This window comes from Plectrocnemia conspersa, unplaced genomic scaffold (assembly GCF_051122295.1).
Source record: "Plectrocnemia conspersa isolate PC_06_02 unplaced genomic scaffold, ASM5112229v1 ptg000008l, whole genome shotgun sequence".
NCBI lineage: Eukaryota > Metazoa > Arthropoda > Insecta > Trichoptera > Polycentropodidae > Plectrocnemia > Plectrocnemia conspersa.
The window spans coordinates 20,804,225-20,826,483 of record NW_028277172.1 but is presented as its reverse complement, the minus strand read 5'-3'; the positions used below and the strand labels follow the sequence as shown (position 1 = coordinate 20,826,483).

Here is a 22,259-nt window from a genome sequence, read left to right as displayed (position 1 = left end):
TTCTCATTATTCGATGCGTAACGTATGAGGTCTTGAAAAGAACTAAACCTTTCGTCAGACCTTCCACACTTTTTATATATCAATCAATGTTGGCATTTTCAACACGCGAACAAATTATGAAATTATTGATGCAATTCGCAATTGGTCTACAGCGTCACATTCACAAACACACACACGCATACACACAGCAAGGATGTTGCGTTAAAATTTTGTATCCAAATTTTACTGCATATATTAGCTACGATCTGAATTAAATATTATATCAATTTAGCCAGTTTCTGAACCATTCGTAAAATCTTTCAGATCAATTTATTTTATTAATTAATATTTTAATTGTAAGTAAGTCATATGAGGATAAAATGGGAAGAGGAAGAGAAAGTTAAGTTCCGGAAGATAAAATTAAACCTCGTACTGGTGACCATGTCCCTGGGCCTACTTAAAATATCATTTGATTCATAGGGTGACCAACTTTTTTGCTTGAGCTTGACCCTGAGATTTATGAATGAATGTGGGTGGCAAATTAAAGATTTTGGCTCATCTAGGTCAGTATTGATATCGATTTAGAAAAGGAATAGTGCAATTATCAATGAAATAAATATTCATGGCCGAGCCCCTAGGCGGAAAAATTATGATATTTAATTCTTTATTTTTTGTAAACTACAATATTTACATATGTATTAATTAAATATAATTAACATTTCACCCATCACAGTATATATTAATGAAATAATTAAAAACCTGTCTTACGAATTGCGCTAATTAAATCAATTGGACAATATTTATTTTTTACTTTTCATTTTTTACAAAGACATTTCAGCAGCATTTTAGGTAGTTTTTGGGTAATTTCGCTTTCAGTTAAATATCGGTCAGTGCTATTAGAGATACTTGATTTCAGCTTTATAATGATTAGACACCATTTTAGTTATTTTTTTCGAAAATGTATTACAAAATCAACTAGACTAAATTTCATCAAACCGATTGCTCCAAAATGGAGCAATTGTGCTACTAACTTGTTCTGAAGTACCGCAAGGATTCAATTTGCACCCTCTGTTCTTCATTAATGACATAGAAACAAAGTACTCATTGTTTCTGAAGAGGATTCAAAGAAAATGACTCAGTCTTTACAAGAGCACGGAAGGTATCCGTATTTGTATCAATTTCATTGATAACGAAGCGTGTAATTAATAAAGCACGTTTTATAGTTCTTAAGGGGAAGTGTCAACAATCCGTCGACGCTTGAGTGTCCTAGAAATCGTGAATGCGTACCTTATTTTAAGCGTTGTAGCCATAAATTAAACCTTTCAGCTTTTCAACTATTTTACAAGGAGCTGGAACATCGTATCTTATTGCAAATTGTACTCTACAACCCACAGCTAAAAATCGTTTGAGATTATTCACATATCCTTTCCGGCGGAATTCTTTTGTGGTTTCAGTGGAAGTGTTTTAATCAATAGTCTTGGGAGTGCCGTTAAATTAAAGATGTTTTCGATAAGGCGTCTAAAATGCTCGGCTTCGTTGTGCGGAGCGCGTGTCATTTAAACAATTTATTGGCGATTCGCTCTCTGTACGATACATAAGCTGTACAATTGCCTGGAATCTCTTTGTTGTTAAAGAGTACGTTTTTCCATTAAAAAGTCTTATTTCATCAACCTTTCAACTATTTTCTTATTTAGGGTATAGGTATAATAGTAGTAATCTTTAAATTATCAAGTATTTATTCGTCGGAGAGTACTTTACTTACTAAATAATGTAATTTAGTTACTAGTATTTATCATGTTTCTTTAATTAATGAACCACTGGATTTTTCTAAATGATTATACGCCTAGTTAAAAATTTAAAATAGGCAAATAAAGAAGATTACGACTTAGATCAAGTAATTTCTCTAATCTTTCAAATATCTTGAACGTAAAAATTGTTGCAAATCATTGCATATTAGATGTCACTTTATAAGCAGTTCAAAAAGTAGAGCTTTATGAACAACAACATTCAGAAAAGAGTTCATCAATGTTGAAGAGTAAATTTTAGAGGAGATAAGAAAATCATAGTGTATTGCGATTCAACTTGACAAATCAACTGATATGAGTAACCGTGGTATTATATTGCATTTCGTGAGGTATACGTAACTTATTTCTCTCTTTGAGTTACCCAATATATAGCACTCTTGATAAGCATATTTTTTTATTAAATCTTCTTGGTCAAATCACATATGCTATGATTGAGCAAAAAGTCTGATTAGTTATGTATCAGACAAAAACAAAAAGTCTAGTTCCGCCCCGAGTCATCTGCATTGGTCAAAGTATCAAAAACTGTATGATATGTTGTACTCCTTATTTTTTATGATATATAAGCCAGAATGCTGCTATATTTTTTTCGCCGAATAAGATGACCATTAAAAGCTCGAGAAAAGCAGCCAATTTTATTTTAACCATCTGATCTGATCACATTGAATCTAAGAGTTCAACTTGATTTTTGAAATAACTTGGAGACCCCGACTACTTTTATATAAAAATAATATTATTTTTATATATGATTCTGTAGATAAAAGAACTTCCATATAAGAAAAATATTCACAACGTTCAAGTATGCACTATTTAATGATGCGACAAGAATTTAGCCTTTCAAGGAAGTCTTAAAAACTACGTTTAGGATCACCATCAAAGAAAAAATGTACTTAAATTTCGAGTATGTAGCACTAAGAGCGCATATATTGACTTAACAATAACGGATGAAATTGTGACAAAAAAAATGAGTTCCGGTGCAATTTTTCAAATACCCTTAGGCATGTTTTTTTACATTTTTTATACATAACGGACGATACTAAAAAGCAGCCGTCACAAAATACGTAAACAAAGAAATGAATTCTAAACCCGTTTCACGCCGACAGTTATGGCAGAATATTTTTTTTATTAATAATAACAGAGGTCGCAATTACCGCCCAATTCAGCTATAATTGGTTAAGTGAAACCTAGAAGAGAGGAGGTGGGAGAATTTTTGATCACCTTTCATTCTCTCACACCTCCACTTTAATAGAGCTAACCACATTGTCACCGACGACTCAGTACAAGACTTCAAGTCGACATGAAAGCAGCCTTTCCACTTCAAATGTCAGATTTTTCTTAAGCCCAGCTGTCACTTCTGAACCACCGGTAGTTTTGATACAACCTGGAATAGATACCCTTCGTTACTCAATTATTTCAATTCACATTTTTCAATGTCTTTTATACATAATAAAGTACTGAAAATATAAGCTACTTAACTACATTAAAAATAAAAATATTAACCACATTATATGCTATATGTCTATTATTAAATATATTAAAATTTAACAGAAACGACAAATATTTTTTTTAGAAAGAGTATACTAACATAATTTTATCATAATTCTATCTACAAAATTAAGTTATGGTGTATTAATATAAAAATAAGCATGGCTATTTAGAGTCGAATTTTTTTTTTAAATAAATTCGTTTGTATTAAAAAAAATATTTTGCTGAGTTAAATATATTTTTCTCATGGCCCTAGAGTGCAACTGAGCAATATTTGATTCAGATAGCATTTAATATAATATAAATTAATACCAAGTGGTTTTATAGAACAAATGTGATAAATTTAATTTAGATAAATTGTATAAAGAATAAAGTATATATACAAACCATTTTTATTTTACACCTGTATGTATAATATATACTTCATGTAAATTACTGAGTGAATAATGATATTAGTATAAATTGTTGACACCTTGATATTATGCAATGTAATTACTAGAAAAAAATATGGAAAAAATAATAATGATCTAGTTATAATATCATAAAATGCGTCTCTAAATAGCAACGAATGAATAAATTCTAATTTCAATAACAAAAACATAAATTTTTATATGATTAAACATTGAATTATTTGCAAATTTCCGACTTCTATATCCATCAAATATAACGATAATCGATTTTGAAGCTCTTATGAACCACTTAACGTGATACAATATATATTATACAACAGTTGCGAAAATTATAACAATGCCATACAATAAACGTAAGTGCAATTACGAGCGTTTGAGCAACAGCTTCGATGGTCATCGTCTATCATTTATATTATACATTACACACGATTTTTTCTATATTCATGCTTACTCCTTAAATATGCAAAATGATGAAAACACAACAATGCCAAGGTGAGTGTCTCCCGGTGTATTTACAATCTTATAATATTATCGAACGTTTAACATTGTAAACATCTTGAACGGGCGAAAGTTGCTCAATAGCGTTTATTTTTAAAGATACGTGTTGCTCAAAAAACGCGCATCTCGTTGCTTTTGAATTTTCCTTCGACTTGCGCAATAGATTCGTATATCAAGTGCTAGAATATTGAATTGAATTAAATTATATGAATAAAAAGTGTTGTGAAAATATCGGTCATCTATCGGCAACGAACGAAACTAATAAAGAAAATTGTTTAAAATATATTAATTTTCATCTAAGCTTCAAACCATTTTGTATTATTATTATAAATAATATAATATATTTATTTATATATTATTTTCATCAATATATTTAATAATTATTCAGCAATATTTTATTCAATATATTTTAATTTATTAATAATTCAAATTATTTTTTAATAGTTATGTCACATGTGACTTATTATTTGTTTACATTTTGTGACAGACGTTTATATGTTAATTTTCATATACATCAGAACTACACGACGTAACCTAAAAATGAATGAATGTTACAGTAATTGATCATTTCCTCCAGTTTCCATGTATGAATTTCCAAATCTGAGTCTTACAATTAATTCAGTATTAATGCGGTGTGATATTGTTTGTAAATGTCACAGAGTGGTATCTTAAAATAGAGCCGCTGTATTGATTTTGTTAGGTCGCCCACGCCGACATAAAACCGCACGACGTGGATATATTTGTTGGAAAATTTTTCGCGTTTTCCGCATGAGAAAAACAGCACAATGCCGTATACGTGACCGATAATGCCACTTGGGACTGAAAACAGAGTCACAGATCTGCGCTAAATAGTTAACTATTCCATTTCCAAAACCTGCCTGTAAGAGCAGAATTTTTCCTCCCGGGCCACGTTCCGGGAATTCCCGGTTCGTTGGCGCATATTTATGGCTCTCGCTTCCTATGAATAATATTAACCATTCTGTCGATATTTTGTATTATAAATTAAAGAAACATTACGAAGGCATGTCGATTTTAATGTCAAAGATGACTTTATGTTTTCAATAAATAAATAAAATACAATACCTAAATAAATAGCTATAATTGTAAACAACTCCATAAGTGTACCAAAATACTATAAGAAAAAACAAAAACAAGACCTAGGCCTAATCAATTCAGGTGAATTAAAAAATTATACTTTTAGTAATTTTTAAAAATCAATCTTTGACAAAAATATTATTCTTGATGTTTTGTGTTTAAGAGTTGTTTTTTTTTATTTTATTAAATAATTTATAAAATAGTTGTACAACTTTAGCTACAAAATCCAAATATAGAAAATATGGACAGAATTTATTTTTTACTGAAGCATACATAAGAAATCACCATTTCGCTTTCGATGTTCTATTGCCATTTTGAATTATGCAATATCACTGTTCAATAAATTTCCACTTGTTGCCAAAAAAAATTGCTTGATTATTATTTAATATAATATATTTTTACATTTACTAAACAAGATATTGTTTTTCGCAAAAAAAACGCTACGTGTAACTTTATCTTGATTATGTTTCAGCCTCAAGGAATCAATATTTTAAATTATATGTAACTATGCTCTGATATTATTTCTTATTACATTTTTTTATCTAATTTTTTAAACAAGAGCTTCTTTTTCTAATTAATTCTTTAAAAAACTTATTTAAATGTGTTTTTGCTACAATATAAAGTATACATTTATTTTATTTTAATCTTGGTTTTGTTCTAAAAATAATAATTATTATTTTTATGTATAAGTTTAAATATATTATTTTATTTAACCTTTTAAACGCCGTAAACTATTACTACGGCCGTGCAATACAGGCAGGTAATTTTTAACAAAAGAAAATCTATTGAATTTTTTTTCAAAAATGTATCGATGGTATATTATGATAAAAAATATTCACATTTTAAAATACATATGTATTAAAAACTCAGAATGCGCAAATTTAATGCAGACGAATAAAAAAACAATGTCAGAGTTGTTACACTAGTTAAAAAAAAGCGCAATACATTGCAATTTATGTCGTCAATATTTTTTTATTATCTTAAGAGATGTCACTATGTGTTAAAACATTTTACGTCTAACAAAACACTTGATACTATTAGTTAGTTATATTAGTACAAAATGAAGTGAGTTAACGCGTTCATTTTGCATGGTCGACCTCATCCGCCCAAACATATCGAGCGCGTTAACACGCTTAAGACGCGGAAAGGGTTAAAAACTTTTTTTTAGTACTGCTTCAATTGTTTTTTATGCTATTAAACTATGTTGCTGATTTTCAATATTGTAAAATTGATCCATAAAATTAAACTTTAAAATATTTGTATACTAAAGTTAAAAGAGGTTTTCGAAGCTCAATTGACGTTTATCAAAAAACTACTGCACCTATTAGAAATATTTATTATTAATATTACTGATTGTTTAATTTAAATGTTATTAACCGCTTATTCAAAAAAACTGACCATTTAATTGGTGGCCGATATACAACAAGTTCTTTTAGTGATTTTTATGTTAGTCGGAGTTTCAATAAACTCCTCCTATATTTTATATTAATCGATAAACGTTTATATTATATATTATAAAAGCAAAAAACTTGATTCAAAGTTGCGTTGTTTTATTATTTCAACTAAAAACCTGATTGATTATAATATCATCAATCAGGTTTTATCATAGGCATCAATCAGAAGAAACTGTGAGATTAAATTCGTATTATAGCTTCTCGTCTTTATAATACCTTTTTTCAACCATTAAGACCTTGACCAGTTACTGTATTTAATATTAGCATCGTAAGTGATTTAGTTTAGTATGAATATGTGAAGTGTGCAATTAATACGAGCATTAACATAATACAAAGAGTATGTGACAAATTCATGAAATAATTACAAATAGTTTAATAAAATAATAAATCGATATCAGTATTTTGTTTTGGTTACATTTTAGCGACAATGATTAACGTTACAGTAAGTTCGTAACCGCGATTGATAGACGAATAAAGTAGAGAGAAAAATGTCGTTACTCAATCTTGAAATGCGAGATTTATGTGTTCCTTTGTGTACAAGTGTTCAATGACTCAATATAACGGTCAATCTTAAGGGGTGAGAAACCAAAGAAATGAAAAAGTGAGTTGTCACGCTGAAACTCTTTGTGAGTTTCAGCGTGAATTTACACGTTATCTATATTATTATTTAATTATTAATAAAAAATAATAATAATTAAATAGCCGCCTCTGAATCTTTAGCAGAAGCTGATTCTTTCGACTTTTTCATACATTTCGAGTGGTATCTCGGCTATAACTTGGCAGATGTTGGTCTTTAGGTGCTCCAACTTTCAGATTTGTCAGCGAAGACACAATTTATATCAGACTTTTTGGACATTGACGTCACCAAAACGTGAAATTATGCGACTTGGGAACTTTTCACGCAAAAAATTCAACGTTGCACCCGATGCGTGGCAAGTTGCGCCATCTTGTTGGAACCACATGTCTTCCACATCAATATATTCGATTTCGTTCCAAAAACAATCAGATATCATACGCTTATAGCATTCAACGATTTCAAAAAAGTAAGGCCTAATGACGCCGCCTGACCACAATGTGCACTAAACAGTTTTTGAGCATGTAATGGTCTCTCGTAAATCACATGAGGATTTTCTTTGCGCCAAATGCGGTAATTTTGCTTATTAATATAATAAGATAGGTGGGAATGTGCCTCATCAGAAAAATATATTTTCTTTGAAAAATCAGTACACCTAATCTCCCTAAATTTTTCTGGGCTTTAGTTCTTATGTTATCTGAATTTTATATGGGTCTAGGTGCAAGTCTAGATGTAAAATGCACCAAAGGGAACCATAATAAAATCCCAAAAACTGCAAACGCCGACGAATCGAAAATTCCGGATCTTCTGCCACACTTTCATTTACAGCAGCAATATTCTCGTCTAAACGGGCGCCACGATGACACTTTTAGTCCCTTCAAATGTTTTCACTACGTTGCGAATTGTTCGCTCAGTAAGATGATGAAATTGTTCCCGTAAATTTCGATACACAGTCTGTACAGAATTATTATTTCAGTAGAACAATTGAACAATTTTAACGCTAAAGCAGTGGTAATCGATCCACTTCATAAATGTGTTGTTGCAAACAAACATTTTGAGAACTTTGAGCACGCGTGATTATTGACAGCTGTCTGATTTATTGCTACCAACAAAGGAAACTCTAATTTGCTATTTATATTAATAATAAATATTTGCTACTTATAAAAATAAGAGTTACTATTTATAAAAATAGTATTCGCCATTTGATAAATATCAAAATAATAAAGTAAAAAGCGATTACAGCAGCCACTTTCAAAATTCCTTAAAACGCGTTATATATTATGCAAAATAAATTTACATTATTTTAAATATATTTTATATATTTTTCAAAAAAGCCCACAAATTTCCCAGAGCCAATATTGCCAACCGAGATTCGTCCATCGCTCACCAGTGGACGATATTTTCCTCTTTGAAAACCTATGGTTTATGATAATCTTGGGTTTTGTCAGAAAATGGAGGTTTCGCAAATGTTAAATTGAGTTTCATAGACATTTTAGAACAGCATATAATTAATCATTTAAATTATTTAGAAATAAATCTACAATCGAAAATGTATTCAGATATGATTTCACCAGTATATGTCCAGGGCGACGACATGACAAATTTAATTAGTTTAATGATAGCTATAATTTATAAAATGTAACTTCAAACATAACAATTTAACATGATAGAACCAAAACTACAACATTATCCTTAAAAAGCCGACCCTTAAATATAATATACAAATATAGGCACATAAATGTATATTGGAGGAAAGCATCAACGTTTCATATTTTGGTGTATGCAATTTACTTTCCATAGATAGAAATTTCACCTAACCTAAAAATTACCTTAGCTAGTAAAACTGTTGCATCTTACCTTTCTTAATTTGCCAATGATCGGTGAATGTGTAGCGGTCGATGTGCACATCGACCGGCATAACGGTCCAAACCACATATAATTATTTAAATGGTTAATGTACAAATATGCCGGTACATGTGCACATCTTTTAGAAGAGGTAACAGCTAATAAAGCTAAATAAAGGGATGTTTCGCATAAAACCACCTGCTGCGTGCGCCTGGTGCGAATAGCCGTTCCAGACTGTGCGAATAACGACCGATATCCGTCTGAACATCAGCGACGATCAGAAAAACATACCTAAAATCTCCACGGTTCAAACATTTACTAAAATGCATTTAATGCATTAATTTTAAGAAAATTAATTATACACATTATCGTGACAAATTGAATTACATGAAAAAAATAAGTATGGTATGCGCATAAATAAGCAAATCGTTGAGGTTCAAAATCATCTATAATGAGAAAATTATGTTTTATAAGTCATTTATATTTGAATAAGTAATCGCATGTGTAGTGTTTCGGTATCTGACTTTATTAAGAAAATAATCTTTGGCAAAAGCAGTATGAACCCGTATGTAAAATATAAGGTTTTTTGTATTTTCAAAAATAAAATATTTTTAATTCTTTACATTTTTTCTATGACCCATATTAACTGAGATATAAGTGTCAAAAGTGCCGACAAAGTCGAACCGGTATAGAAGTGTCCAGTGACAGCGTTGCCATATCTCCAGCTGCTTAAAAAATAGCCGTTACCCAAAATAAGTATTGCTGGAAATGTAACAGACAACAACATAGTTACAACATCTAAAACCTGATCTATATTTCTACACAAAAATACGGTGTATATATTTGAGCAAATTTCTACCAAACATTCATCAAAAAATTATCTTGCTAAGAAGATTGCTTTTTGATAAGTTTGCTAGTCAGCCTGACCCACAATATTATTTAAAATGGCAGTTTTTCAAAAAACCTAAAGAATGTTTGAAAGAAAAAAAAAATATTATGTAGTATGAAGAAATCTATAATACCTGATTCTTGCGATCAATGCTGTTGGCATTTTTATTATTACTTACAGATAAAAGAGCCATATATTTATGTATGTAACTATAAAAAAACGTAACCTTTTCTCTTAGATTCTCACACAGAACTGAGGTGCATGTTGCGTTGCACATTTCATATACTATAAAACGATTAAAAGAACCGCAGGCAAAAATTACCTTAACCTGAAAAACAACTTTTTATTTGTATAGCCAAGTATATATTATACAAACATATACTTTGAGACATACATATATGTTATACAATATTTTAATTTAATCTGCATATAACTTTATTTACCATGCATTTTATTATTTACAATGGCATTTATATATGTATAACATACGGTACTTGTTATTTAGCACGGCGCAACGTTCATAAACCACCAGTTTTACTCCTCACTGCGATACCAATGACATGCCATGGTATGTGTGTAGACAGTTACGAAGCATCCATTAACTGTTCAAACCCAAACCTAACCTAAACGAATATAATGGTAAAATGGTTCATGGGGTCAGGTTGAGTTTGGGTTTGAACAGCTCGGGAAACGCAGTTATGATTCATTTCCATTCCATATAATAAACGCACGAACGCTGTGGTGTCACAGGTAAAACAGTGGGGTATAAATTTTCTAGTTTTTAAGCGTTGCGCCGTGGTAATTAACAAGTACATAATATACAACATAGATCTAAGTGGTACCTCAAATAATACGTAATATGTATTTATAATTACAATTTCTGATCATTTGATTTTATGTTTAGCATACATATCTGCTTTTGTTGCGATAATGATCGTTTAAATTTGAAACGAAATAATAAATAAATCATTGTATTCTTTCGTCGTGTTTGAAACTCGACGACTCAAGCGAATGTCAATTGAGGTAGGTGCATGTGTATGCGCATGCGCCGCGAGTGACCGGGCGTCATGCACAAGCTGCACATGCCCTTCCGTGTGGCAACAGCAGATGCGCAGGTGACCTTCACGTTTGACCCCCATAAATCAATATCCCGGACGTTACGTAACCCATCCCCCGTTACCGTTTTCCCCGACGTGCATAGGGCGCTTCCGGCCGCGCTGGAACCTTCTCGGCTCATGGCCGGAAACAGGACGGTATGAGGCCACCGGAGATGACGACAGAGGGTGTGAGCGGTGGTGGTAGCGAGCGAAACATGGCCGCCGCTGCGCATGCACCGTGCATCATTTGCGCCGATGCCAGGAAATGCAATGGTCTATTAATAGACGCTGCCGGGCAAATCGTAAAATCAATATTAATATGTAAACATCGGCTTCGTCAAACGTAGCGCACCGTCTTTCTCTTCTCCTTTGTTTGTCGGTAGAGAGCGAGCACGTAATAGACGTCATTTGAAATTGCGGTCTAAACGCTTTCAATAGCGGCCATAATTAATGCTTTTCTTTGGAGTGGTCATTCTTTTAGATATTTTTATCTTAAGAATATAATTACTTTTAAAATTATAATTGTACTTCTTTATACATAATTACTATGTTATGAAATTTTTAATTAACGACAAATATCAAATTATATTACAGTCGTAGTATTTTATTAAATAATAACCAAAAATTGTAGGGGGAGGGGGCAGAATTATTATTTTTAAATATAATTTTCCTGTACGGGTTTGGTATTAGGGATGAATTCGGATTATTTGAAAAGACAAAAAGCTGGTTATTGTATTCTATAAAAAATATTATAATTAATATTAGGTTATAACATATATTCGTCCCGTTCTTGAGTTTTTAAAATCATTTATTACGTACTGTTACTGAAAAAATTATGTCAATGCAGAATATTAAAAAAAACTTGCATTATTAGGTAGCGCAGTGAAAATACTACTGCAAATAAAGTTTTAAAAGGGAAGAAAGTGAGTATAATGGTTACGCCGGTAAAGTTTTTTTATGTTTTTTATGTTGATAACAATAACTACAACCACTTTTTCGTCACTCTACAACACAGATTAAGACCTACTTGTTTTACTCACAATGCCATTCACGAAAGATATTATAAAAACCCATAAAATAGACATAATATAGACATAATAAACCCATAAAATAGACATAATATACACTCCTCATCAACAATAATCAATATCAGGTTTTACGATGACCTTATTTTTTTTCTTTCGTAACTTTTATGAGAAAAATCGTCAATATTTTGTTTCTTATAATTCGCAATATATAAGAATAATTATAAATCTTCTGTTGCAAAATGACAAGCGTTAACCCAATGCGTTATAACGGAGTTAACACAATCATCAACTACTTAGTAAGTAGTGGGATACCATACAGAAATTTAAATCTATCGTGCTGGTAAGTACATGCTGTGGAGTGCCACAATGATAAAAAATAGAATATATAAATAGTCTGGAAAATTTATCGCCCGCAATTTCCCGCCAGCAATTAGTCGCTAGCAGTTTTCCGCCGCGTCAATTGATCGCATAAACCAGCGGTCAGCAACCTTTCGGACTTCGAGAACCACTAAACTTCAAATGTTGCATCCCGCGGACCACAACAGTGATTTTATTATTAAAATAACATTCTAAACATAAGGGAGACTTAGTGCTCGCCACACTTATTGCTTTCACTGCCAGTTACGATGATCTGAGGATGTAATTGGATTAGCCTGATTTTTTACTGGACTTTTATGACTGACCTGGCAACTTTATGTCAGATCTAGCAACTTTGTTTATACTGAATATTGGTCTGAGCCTTTTATTAACTTGAAATCTAATAATGCGAATTAGCTAGCGATTAATTTCTGGCGGTGAATTGCGGATGATAATTTTTTCTAGACTCGCTAATAAATGACATAAAAACTGCATACACTTATTCGGCTATTTTATATGGTTTTTAAATCCATAAGACTATTTACTGATGGTTCATATTTACAGAAGCTAGAGATCTTAAAGAAAGCTTGAAGGGCATCGTATTAAGATTCGATGGAGTCTACGTATCATTTATTAATAACTTTCGCTGCATAGCCAACTAAATCGCATTATTTTCTTCTGCAAAAAATGTAAAAATCTTCGCTGCGTGGTATCATTTTTCTACTTTTTTTTTCAAAGAATATTAGAGAAGCTAATGTGCTTATAAACGTTAATAGTATTTTTTATAACCTACATTTAGATCTCGTAAAAATAAATTATTTCAATCAAACAACATTGTATCGATTGTGACACCCCTAGACGGCCGCTCTTATTTGCGCATGAATTTGAAACGCTCCCTCTACTACCCCATCCATCGCAATGTGAAAGGAGACACACGTAAAAAATAACAAAAAGGTATAATCACAATGGTTATGTAGCATTCGCAAGCTATACCGATGGAAACACCAAAAAATGCCTACGATAAAAACGAATATTCCGCATTTGTAAACCGCATTGCACCATCATGTGTTTTGGCGAACGGTATCTTCTCTGCATCCCAGTCGATGTACATTATGGAATGACCTTTTCTGCAGCAGGATATTATGTAATGTTTTAAAACAAAGAGACGCTACGAGGAAGATGTGCCTGAAAATGCTGAGAATTTCCGGTCCGGGCGACTTGCGGCTTAAGAGTATATTATTTATTATCAATATATGAATTCTGATTTTAATAATAAAGAAGGGTGAGGTTTTTAACGACTATAATATCTTGACCATCGAAGCATTAAAGTTTCCGGGTTTTAATCGTTGTTCCCGGAATATGAATCTTAGACAATAAGGGTTGTGCGGTTGGAAATTAAACTATGTCGTAGTTAATCTTTCGGTTACAGTTTATCTTAATTTTTGTTCGAGACTAGCTGAAACCGAACATAAGGAAAGCATTTTTTTAATAATAAATAAAACAATATCAATTTTATAAATTTAAAATAATATAAACAAAGCAATAATTATGAATAGGGTAATAAAATAGTAATCTCAACAATCGAACCTCAAAAACAAAAAAAAAAAAAAAAAAATACTGCCCTGTGTTCTACCGGTACTGCCCCTCAGGGCGACCGACTAATTACAGGGCAGAAATGTATGAGCACATGATGATTTATTAAACATAATGTTAGAAATAAATAAATTATATTTTTGTATATTTTTAATATTCTTCTTAACTTTTATTATGATTTGCTTATCTTGTATATCTTTTATTATTTATCTCAAGTTTTTGTGATTATATTATGTGCAATGCCATTAAACAGTTAAAAATACATTAATAAATAATATTAATATATGAAACAGTACTTACAGCTGAAAAGTATGTGTTTTTAACGTTCAGATGTTGTGACGTCATTTGCATTACGTCACGATGTAAATTGTGACGTAAATTATGTATATTAAAAATCATACATTTTGATAATCGCGTGCCAAGATGCTATGTTTCGTATGCGTCATATTGAAACCGCGAATTTTCCTGTTTGATATGTTTGACCGTCAAACTAGGTAAAATGTATCTATGTGGTATTTTATTAATTAAAATTTCTAATATCTTTATTTTTATTAAATATTTTTATAAATATGATAATCATTTATAAAATAAATTTTAGTCCTCCCCCTCTACTCAAAACGTAAAAATATTTTATTTTTGGTAATATATTTGCTAATATTTTATTTTAACGCTAAATAATAAGTCACGAGTCAATTTTTAAATATTTCATACTAGTTAAACATAGCGCATTATTATTTTCCAATTTATTTTTCTGACTTGATATTGTAAATGGTAAAATAATTATACACATAGATACGCATTCATTAAGTTTGTTTTTGCTGGATATCAAAACAGGCTTATGGAAATGGGAGGGCTTGCGTATCGTACCTTTTTGTTTCGCATCTTGTAGAATTTTCGGCTCGATCTTTTCAATTGATATTTTTTTTTTTGCGGTAACAACAAGCTATAAATAAACTAATTTCTAATTGTGTATGTATTAACACAATAAGTCAAAACATTCTATGCGAAAAATCAGTGCGATAACAATATGTCAGTATTTTAAAACGCACAGAAACCAATACAGTCGATAAGTACTTCAGCTCAGCTGTTGCTAGGCCAAGTTTCAATGCGAAGGGGAAAGTCGGGTGAGAAAAAGACGGGAAACGGGAACAAAGGCGCCTACATAACAAAAACAAAACCACCTCATCTGTATAAAAAATTCGTCATCCTGCGATGACAGCGCATTGGAATGCGTCAGGCAGCTGATCAAACACAGAAAACATTTTCATTTCGCCCAACGGAGCGCATTCGCAATTAATATCACTTCACCCTTATATATTTCATTTACCTTTTTCATACTAATTATATAAAGATATCGATATAATCAAAGAGTGACACAAGACAAAAAAAACTGTGAAAATAACATTGTACTAAAACCCAAACCCATATTTACTAAAATCAGTCAGACCAAACATAATAGCCATCAGAAAAAAACCGTGTCTATGTCAATTAAAATAGTTATTATAGTCAACTAATATTAGTATGTACTACTTATTTTCAATAAAAGTAATCTTTCGAATCAATACATGGACAATATAATATTATCAATGCTATTTAAAATTAAAAAACTAACTTCGTTATAGGGCGACGCATTAACTGTTAGGGCCAAAAAGATCAAACCTAAATCTAATGAAAGTTTGAATGAAAACTAACCGAAATGTTTAATCTTGTATACGGTGAAGTTGGTTTTGAATAATTATGTTAGATTAGATTTGTGTTTGAGCAACAAATGAACATTTCGCAACTTTCGAATTTTGTTTCAATGAAAGTAGGGTGACGCATCGTTTGTTAAGACCAAAATATTTCTAACGTACGAATAACAATACAGATCATTAAAATTATTAATTGATTATCTGCACTTTAATAGGTACGAATTATAGTCTATTTGCATCTATATGTATTCGGTATAAGAATTATTGTCCATTACCTTGGTATTGTTGTATGTAATAACTAAATACACTAATATAAACAAACTCGCTTATTCGTTAGTTAAATGCCGGTGTGGCAAGTCTAAATATTTTTTTTAAATCAAGACGTATTTTTAAAGGTTTAAGTCATATGCTGTTCTAAAATGTCTATGAAACGCAATTCGACAGTTGCGAAACGTCCATTTGCTGTTCAAACCAAAACCTAACCTAAACGAGTTAATTCCACATAATATTTTTAAGAACAAAAAGCTTGCAAAATTGTTAATACTTTCTTTTTGACGCTCTCATTGATCGGTAGTCTGCATAACTAAAGTAACGACAAGTCTATATATATTATTAACCCGAAGTGATGTCTGGTGTTTATAATGGTGTACAAGCCATAATTAATTGGAAAAGTGAACAAGCCATGTACGTTCCCTGTGTAGCTCACAGCCTTAATTTTATATATAAAAATGCTAATATGATTACGCTTTTCGGAATTATTCAGAGAATCTATATTTTTTTGTGAATTCCACGACTAGATGTAATAAACTAACGTCTGTATTAAAATCAACTCTGAAAGGTCATACAGGCACACGATGAGCCTCAAAAGTAAATGCCATCGAGGAATTTGGATCAGCAAATACCATTAGTATATAACGTGTTAATGGATTTAGAAAATGGACAATCCTTACAACGTGTCGAAATTAACAGCCTATTGAAACAGATAAATTTTATAAAAGTTTTTACATTAAATATTGCGAGAAATTGGTAGAGTAAATAAAACTTTGCAGTCAAACACGATGACTATAATTAAAGCTGCAAGTTAATTACAATAATAAAAGAAAACAGAGGGATTATAAAAAATGGAAAAGGTTCATTAAAATATATTTGATTTCTAAAATCTGCCGTTTTACTATAAAATGTGTAAAGATCTTTATTCGGAAAATGTCCCGTATTCGTATATCCTGAGTCTGGTCACCCTATCATATATCTCACTCATTCTCGTCACTCAACACGCGAGTGAGCGAATGGCTGCGAATGGTAGAAATGCATATTGCGTCGCAGGGGAGCTAAACTCAACAACTTTTTTATTTACGTACATATATATTTGTTTTATAGTTATATTTTTATCTGAATTTTTTTCGTAACGACTGTACTTATACTACCTTTTTGTGCGAGAAATAAAAAGGATATAAGTCAATATATTATTTTTATTGTACTTTTAAACAGAGATTAATTTATGAAGAAAAAATATTATAACATATGAATAAATACAAGTAGAAATAAAATAAATAATAATAAATAAAAAATTAAATGTTTATAATATTTATATTGAATCCTATTATAAACCATATCCGAAGTTTAACAGAATGTTGATAATCCCTGCCGTTTCACTCAGATCTCGGGACTCGAGACCAACCGAACCAAAACGAAACTGAGACGGATCAGAAAAGAGATGCACGTAATGTAAGAGCAAGCGAGACAAATGTACTTATCCATGACTATACCGCACCGAATCATTATTATCGAGCGAGTGTGACGTAGTTCACGATCTTGGTGAGTAGGGAACGTGTTGTTGGAGGGATATGGTAGCAATATTTTTGGTCGATAGTAGTGTTATTCGGGGGTCTACTGTATGTAGCAAATATTGACAAAACTTATATGCGCTTGTTTAATGTGATATTTGACACTGTCGTAGTCGTAGAACAAATGGAGATTAAATTTAAAGAGATTACAGTTTATAGAATTGGTTGCTTCTAAAAAATTCTCCTAAATTATATGTTTATTTCCCTATAAATTTTTCCCTGAAATCGACGTATGAAGGTTTATTTGAATCATCATAATTGAAATGTGAATTGATGTCCATATACAGTCTATTGGATTTTTCTGTCAGAACGGTTGTGGGGATTATGAAATTCTTAAAGCAAATAGAACTGGAGGAAGAAGCGTTTTTAGATATCCTCGAAAAGACCAGCAGAAGCCCGCCGCCCGCGGACGACATATTGTCATGGGCGCTCACATATCTAAAGGGACTGCTCCATACGAGCACAACCGTAGCAGAAGGACCATCCTCCACTATACTGTCGCTGTCATGCCACCTTTAAGACTTCCGAGGATCTTCCACGGACATCATTCCTGCGCCAGCTTCTCCACCACCACTCGGAGAAAACATCTCGCCATTTATCGTCTGTCGCAACACATGTAAATATAATATAATAAAACTTTAACTAGATTCCATCTGTGTCTTACTGGCTGTGAAATCACACCCCTTATGGTTACTAACCTTAAACTTCCTAAGGTATTCGATCTGAATTTTCAGATCGAATACCAAAATTTACTGCTACTAATTTACATTCGTTGAATATTTTCTCTCATGTCTAATATTTTTTAAATGTTCAAAAAGCAATAAAGTCAACAATAATTTGCAAACAAATTTTAACACAAACGGAGCCGCGTCAAAAAATCTGTCCCTTTGAATGATAATGTCTATTGTGAAAGTACTACCTAGAAAGTGAGTGCTTTTGAAGGCAATGTTGCGCTCCTTTTATTTATTGTATAATATGTATAAAAAGGGCTAAAAGGGTAGTTTTTGTTCAGATTCATTATTTGAGGTCGGTTTTCACTTTTTTTTATAAATATATTCTTGAAATGATTTTTTCCAGAATTGGGCCCCTCACGGAATTTGTCTCTTCTCCCCCCCCCCCCTCTTCTCGGCAGGCCTGCTTGTTGGTACAGATTTACCCTGTTGTAACGCATTAGACTTATGTCTGTCAGGTTACAACGGAATATTTAAAATAAAAAAATGTATGGTTGAAATGTGAAATTCATCATATCTTATTTGTTGACCTAGTCACCTGTTTTAAAAGTCACTGGTACGGACTATTAAGTTTACAGGTTTTTCTCAAAATATTGTGTTTATTTTTGCTATACATTATTTTTTAAATATCTGCCATGTTTATTACAAGTATGCTATATTATTTATAGGAAATCAACATTATTGTGTTACAGCGCATTACCTCTCGCCTTTGTAATATTCCATAATTTTTGCGAGGATTTCATAAAGCAGATTTCTGGTGTCTGTTTGTTCGGGGATGCGGATTAATCGGTGACAGTTTTAATATTTTAAGACGCGGCGGATTGAAATAAAAATCTATGCCGGCAAGGCGGCAGCTATGCGCATGCGCGGGCTCGGTTTGGCCAAGGCCTCGCGCGCGGGGAACGTGCGCGCAGAAATATTGACCTGCACCGGAGGCTACGCGCCGGTCGTCTATATCCACATACATCCTGAAATGTGTACATAATTCCCCACACACCACACACGACACCCATAGTTATAGCTCTAGACACGTAACTTGTCCTATTGCAATAGTGTGAGTAAATATGTATACTAATCTGCACTGATTGGACCCTGTAAAATAATTTTTGACGTAAAGACTTTTTAGTGGACGGCGATAACATAGGGATGGTTTAGGATCAAGCGGTAGCGGCGAAATACTTTCCCTATCGCTCGCTCGCGTGTTAAGTGACTAGAGTGAGTGAGAGATAGGGCATTCGGACCGTATCCCCTTATCGCTCACACACTCTCGTCCCTTAACACGCGAGCGAGCGAAAGGGAATATATTTCACCACACGCGCCTGTTGGTGTTAGGTAGAATGGGTGTGAGTCAGTAGGCCATTGGCACAGAGCGAAGCTGTCGTCTGTTGAGTACACGGTGTTTATCAAGTATTGAGATGTCGGAATACAGTAAATTAGGACAAGGAAGAGCATTATCGGGACAAACTAAAGAAATGGTTTTAAACGTATATACATATTTTAAAAAGATGGACGATACTAGCAAATCGGTAATTATTGATAACATAATAATATAGATAAAATATTTATATATTAAATAATGTGTGTATTTTTAGGTAGTAGAGCCCGTTATGAAACAGGTTGCCGAGGCGACAAAGTTATCTATCAAACGGGTACAAAAAATCATTCGGGATTTTAAAAATAACGGAATAGGGATGGCCATAACTTCTCCGAAGAAAACAAGGGTTTGCAGTAAAAAAATTGTAGTAGATGATTTTGACAAATCAGTGATTAGAAGATGTTTACACAATTTCCACTTAACACATAAACAATTGCCAACCGTAAACAAAATTTACCCAGTTGTTAAGGAATCGATATCATTTATAGGATCGGAAAAGACATTGGGTAGAATAATTGTCAATGATTAAGGATTTAAATGGGCAAAAACGCGTGACAATTACCCATATTTAAAAGAAAAGAGCGATGTTGTATACAAAAGGATTGTATTTTTAAAAAATATTGCACGATACAGACAAGAAGGAAGAGTTATTGTATACACTGACGAAACATATATTCACACCACACACGTTTCATCCATGGCTTGGAGCGATTCATCGGACAGCGGTATTCGAAAGCCCGTATCAAAAGGTTCTCGTTTTATTATTGTACACGCTGGCAGTGAGGCAGGATTTATACCGAACGCATGTTTGATATATAAATCGCATCAAAAGACGGGAGACTACCATGACGACATGAACTTTAAAAATTATAAAAAATGGTTAACCGAGATGCTAATTCCAAATCTAGAGCCCAGATCGGTGGTGATAATTGATAATGCGCCTTATCACAATAAGCAACTAAACCCGTCTCCAACCTCAAACACAAAAAAGGCTGAAATGATAGAGTGGCTTTCGAGAAAAGGCATACCCTTTTCACAAAATATGTTGAAGGTCGAACTGTATAAATTGGTATGTATTCATAAGTCCAAATTTAAAGAATTTGAAATAGATGCTATTTTTCGTGAATTTGGTCACGATGTATTAAGGCTGCCACCATATCACCCCGATCTCAACCCCATAGAAAAAATTTGGTCTTCTATTAAAGGCTATGTGGGCTCTAGAAATGTCGAGATGACAATAGATTCGGTCAAAAAACTAGTGGAAGAAAAAATAAATATTATAACTGCCAACGAATGGAGTAATGTCTGCCGAAATGCAATAAAAATTGAAAAAAAATATGAAATCAACGATATTGCCATGGATGATATTATGAATAATATGAATTTAGTGTTTAGTGTAAACGAAGATTCAGACTCTAGTTCAGAAGATTCCTTTGATGAATAGATTAATTTGTCTGCAATTTTTATATTAATTATATATGTATGTATTTTTTATAATTTGTGTTGTTGTGATTTATATTTAAATAAAATATTTTTAAGTTAATACTCTACCTTGGCTTTTAAATAATTCTTACACTAAGATATATAATAAACCAAAATTCTGGAAACTGCTTTATCTTTGTTTTATCTTCATGCGATCACTTTAGTGAACTGATAAGGTATTTTTATGTGACAAAAAGGTAAAATTAGTACGCACTCGAGGTTGTCATTCACGTATTTAATACATTTTAAAATCGTCATAATTTCTAAAGTATTTAATATAATTTAATCAAATTTTAAATTCTAAATTCACCATATACATACCAAGTTTACAAATTCTAAAGATCCATGGAAGAACCATTGATATTACTTTAGTAAAACTATCACAATGCGACAAGTAAGACAAAAATAATCCCTTCCGCCAGCTCCATGTCAATAAACCATCCCTATCCAGGTATAAAAAAGGTTTGAACATAATTGCAACAAAAAACAGTCCATTGAAAATCTGACATAAATACGATCTGCTTCATTTATTATTTAAAAATAAATGCTACACAAAAATAATATTAGAAAATTAATTAATAACAAAATGTAAAACATTCATCAAACACCCTGTGACTCACACACACGCAATCGGACAAGTTCTGAGTCTAGAGCTCTACCTAGCACTCCGACGCAAATCCACCGCCGGGCGGTTTCATGTAATTGGCCATAACGCGCTTATTTCGGAGCACCGAAAAATATTTCCTTTATAATAAATACATATGCGGAAAATTCAACTGATGGATCGAGCGCTGCGCGCATGCGCGCCGAGCTACTGCCACCTCCGTTCTCACACTATTCTCATACGCGAACATATGTTAGTGTGGAGCCCGATTTTCACGGTCAACGTTTATCGACTTTGCGCACAGCTCGACTGTTCGCAATACGCCAAAGTGGGAAAGGTCTTGCACAGCGTATAAATTAGAGACGGTAGGTATTGGAAAAATATGTTTACGTTTCATGTGAAATTTTTACACTACTGACTATATTT

General features: G+C 32.2%; 2 long non-coding RNA genes across 2 annotated transcripts; both read right to left on the bottom strand.

The window, feature by feature from the left end:
- Positions 1 to 10,349: 10,349 nt before the first annotated feature.
- LOC148233351 (uncharacterized) lies at positions 10,350 to 11,564 on the bottom strand. The gene is made up of 2 exons (XR_015810366.1): positions 11,481 to 11,564; positions 10,350 to 11,416 (listed from the first exon to the last, which is right to left on the bottom strand). It is a non-coding gene; the product is annotated as an uncharacterized LOC148233351 (long non-coding RNA).
- Positions 11,565 to 20,367: 8,803 nt separating this feature from the next.
- On the bottom strand, positions 20,368 to 21,888 carry LOC148233350 (uncharacterized). Its single transcript, XR_015810398.1, has 2 exons — positions 21,551 to 21,888; positions 20,368 to 21,397 (listed from the first exon to the last, which is right to left on the bottom strand). It is a non-coding gene; the product is annotated as an uncharacterized LOC148233350 (long non-coding RNA).
- Positions 21,889 to 22,259: the final 371 nt, after the last annotated feature.